Here is a 4,280-nt window from a genome sequence, read left to right on the forward strand (position 1 = left end):
CTTACGGGATTTTTTATGTCTCGATGTCAACATGTAGATGGGGCGTCCGCAGGCGGGTCGTAGGTCGTACCGCGACTCGGTGTGGTGGTCCTCTTGACTTCTCATCTGTGGCCTTTTCTGCTCGTGTCAGAGACTTCGTGACCTGGGGGTTGGGGCGCTCGTGTTAAGCCCAAAATCCGCGGTGGGCAGTCTTGGATTACCATGATAGATGGGTGTCGACTTGCAGAAAGTTATTTAGCACGGACAGGTTGGCTGCTATGGGCGGTGGTGTTTGTCAGGACAAGTAGAACAGGGCCGGCGGGCGGGCGAAAATTCTTACTGTGGTGTGGGCGGGCGGGCAAAATTCTTATTGCGGAGTGGACGGCGGGCGGGAACTTCGGCGTAATTTCTCCATTTTCTTCTCGATATCAATGGTAGCTTTGGCGTATCGGCTTCTTCGGAGTTGTGAGTCCGATACCAGCAAAATCGTGGCACCCACCGCCTGGCCACCAGTTGTAAGCCACCCGTGCCACCAGTTGTAAGCCACTCACTGCTGCCATCAGTTGTAAGCCACCCACTGCTGCCATCAGTTGGAAGCCTACAATGCCACCTGCTGGCATTAGTTATAACCAGCTTGCTGGCCACAGTTGTAACCCACCACTGAAAGCAGTTGTTATAACCACTCGATGCCCTGGCTGTAGGTCAGAGGATATGAGACAGACGTTCACGTGCCATGGTCTTTATTGTGGATTGTTAATACACCAGACCCTGGCCGAAGGCCAGAGGTCAGAGCTGTTCGCTCTAGTCTGTCTGTCTGACGTCTCTGTCCTGATCTGTCTCCCTGCCTGTGATCCTTACATGTCCTTAAGTACCAATCTTCAGTCACTTTCTACACCTCGGGCCTTCCGGTAACAAACACAGCTGTCTAGAAAAGTTGGGGGTTCCAAGGCGGAAACGAACACAGGAGACAGGAAACGTCAGGTCTAAACATATTGCCATCAATATTGCATTGAATTAAGTAGACATACATAATCAATGTCTTGGGTCACATAATATCAGTATCAGTGCCTTACAGAGAGAGAGAGAGAGAGAGAGAAAGAGAGAGAGAGAGAAAGAGGGAGAATGAGAGAGAGAGAGAGAGAATGAAAGAGAGAGAGAGAATGAGAGCGAGAGAGAGAGAGAAAGAGGGAGAATGAGAGCGTGTGAGAGAGAGAGAGAGAGAATGAGAAAGCGAGAGTGGGAGAGAGAGAGAGAAAAAGAGAGAGAGAGAGAGAGATAGAATGAGAGAGAGGAGAGAGAGACTGAGTGACTGACTGACTCGCGTATCAACATATAGCTTAATGAGAAAAAATATGATTTTAGATATTTTTATCTTCACTGTATGCAATGCATGCAGAGAGAGAGAGAGAGAGAGAAAGAGGGAGAATGAGAGCGAGAGAGAGAATGAGAGAGAGAGAGAGAGAATAAGGGAGAGAGAGAGAATGAGAGAGAGAGAAAGAGAATGAGAGAGAGAGAGAGAATGAGGGAGACAGAGAGAAAGAGAGAGAGAGAGACTGAGTGACTGACTGACTCGCGTATCAACATATAGCTTAATGAGAAAAAATATGATTTTAGATATTTTTATCTTCACCGTATACTATGCATGCAATCTAAAATCACTAGTATCAATGTTCAATTATATATATATATATATATATATATATATATATATATATATATATATACATATATATACATTTATGTATATATATACACATTTATATATATATATATATATATATATATATATGTACATATATATTTATATATATATTTATATATATATGTACATATATATATATATATATTTATATATATATATATATATATATATGTACATTATATATATATATATATGTATATATATACATATATATACAATTTATATATATATATATATTGTGATGGGTATAAGAATGGCTCTACTACTACCAGTTTGTGTAAAAGGTATTTATCCCAAGTACTGACACTAATTTGTGTGATGGAGAAGGCGGGTCCCGTCGCTGGCACCCGAATATGTGGCGAGCAGAGATTGAACTAATTCCCACACATAATATATAAAGGGAATTGTGAAACACGGTAGCTAAAAACATTAACAATATATTATAACTCAAGATATATATAGAACATTATTTACAATAAGGGGCACAATATGTACACGCAAAGGGGAGCTAAGCCTATCGCAAAGCTAACGAGATCCGAGCTATAAGTATATCGAGAACACTAAGGAAAACACAGACAATGCATAGAGTATATGAATTAAGTCACTAAAGGCACTAAACACTGTCTACCTGGAATCCTCGAGGAGGAGTCGAAGGGAGGAGATCCTCTCGACTTGAAGTCTAATCGTATTCTGTATGAATCTAATAATGATATATATATATATATATATATATATATATATATATATATATATATATATATATATATATTTATTGTAAGTGAGAGAGAGACTTGTATATTGCTTCTTAGAGCTTGACTGTTTACTGCAGCCACTGATTTTGTGTATGTCATGGAGCCAGTCTCTACGACTTACCTTATCTTACTGAAGTTATGCCATATATGACCTATTTTTCACATAGTTTGAATGTTATGTTTCTCGGGGCCACTGGTTATTGCCCATTGTAGCCCGCTGCGCTAGTTAAAGTTGAAAGTGTTTGTAAATTATGGTTGAATGATGTAGCTACCTGTAAACTCCTGCGCAGATAGCTAGCTTATAGTAGTTTGAGTCTGGGGCCACGCAGGAAAAAGTAAAAAGATGGGGAGGGCTCTGACATCGGTTCAGAACAAGCCTAATCCTGAGTCCAAACCTCGGGCTGGCCCTGTTTCAGGATATTTTATCAGGATAACCTCTTTTAACATAACTTGGTAACGTGACGTGTTAAAGGTTATTCGTTTACACCTGCAGTTTTAACTACTGTGAAGAGGAAATATAATGAAACTAGTCAAACCAAGCCTTAAACTGTATATTAAATCACATAATAACTCGACACATACAAAAATAACTTCTTATACGTATCTTTCATAGCAATCACCCTGACACTCTCTGAAGATTTCTGTCTCCATTCTTCTTTCTTCTTCATTGAGAGTCGGTCGTGATGTGTTAGTCTTGAGCAATCATGACCTGAGCATCTGGTCTGGAGTTCCGGCCTTAAATTGAGCCTTTGAACTCAGTCTCAAAACTCAGCCTTAGGACTCAGTCTTCAACTCAGCCTTTGAAATCCGCCTTTGAATTCCGCCGTTGAACCCGCTCCTGAGGAACGTGTAACAGAGATTAATCAACAATCTCACTAACATCTGTGAAACATAACATCGAAAGTTTTTCATCAAATTTATCATAGTCACAGGTTCAAAAATTGATAATTTATCACTATAAGTTTACAAAAGTCTTACATACCAATTTAAATCTAAGTTTCACTGTTGATATAAAACTTTTACAATACATCTATTACTTATAATTACTACCAGTAACATTATAATACGTGATTTAAGTACTATTTTATCAATGTTTTATTATAATAATTTGTGGTTTCCCATTAATGGCATGACAGACATGAGTGCACTTACTTATAGCGGGTTAATTCGGTAAACGTCACCCTCATGGCGATGAAAATGGCGCTTGAGGCAAGAAGCGAGCCTATTTATCATTTGATTTGTTCCCAAGGTGTTGAGGGTTTCCCGCCTGACCAAAGGGAAAAACCCAACCAGGGGTCTTGTAGGACTCCCAAGTGACTGCTTTAGTTATTTTCATACTAAGGTCGTCAACAGGGAGATCAATCAGGGTCGTTTTTTTCGTTATATTGGTCATGTAAAAAGCGCTTCGATTCATCACCTCATGCCCCTACCCATCACAGAGTCCAACAAGGAGATGCTGTGTACTGAGCCTGTGCTCAGAAGCCTTTGGCGTCGTGAGAGGATATACGTAACCCTCGCCCTGCATTAGTGGCACTTGCAAAATCATGCAAGACCTACAAGATGGGGACTGCTTGACTATAGCCTATCTCAAAGAGAGATCAGCTGATTGACCGAGCAGTGATCAGGCCACCCGTCTTGCTGAAATAGAGAACCAAAGAGGCATGTTGTTGGGAGTAGCAAGAACTGCTACCGCAACTGACACTCAGCACATAATTGTTTGATGATGCTTTTTTAGCATGTGGCCATTGTGAAAACCAGCACAAGCATCTGACCAACACAATTCAAAACAAACACAATCATTGTGTCAAAGAGAAAATAGTATCATTTGTTGGATAATTGTCATGTAT

General features: G+C 40.2%; 1 long non-coding RNA gene across 1 annotated transcript; it reads right to left on the reverse strand.

The window, feature by feature from the left end:
- Positions 1 to 2,969: 2,969 nt before the first annotated feature.
- LOC122248611 (uncharacterized) lies at positions 2,970 to 3,676 on the reverse strand. The gene is made up of 2 exons (XR_006222792.1): positions 3,586 to 3,676; positions 2,970 to 3,271 (listed from the first exon to the last, which is right to left on the reverse strand). It is a non-coding gene; the product is annotated as an uncharacterized LOC122248611 (long non-coding RNA).
- Between the last annotated feature and the right edge of the window lie 604 nt (positions 3,677 to 4,280).

Source organism: Penaeus japonicus, unplaced genomic scaffold (assembly GCF_977035675.1).
Source record: "Penaeus japonicus unplaced genomic scaffold, GWHDUDI00000001_assembly GWHDUDI00000004, whole genome shotgun sequence".
NCBI classification, from domain to species: Eukaryota; Metazoa; Arthropoda; class Malacostraca; order Decapoda; family Penaeidae; genus Penaeus; species Penaeus japonicus.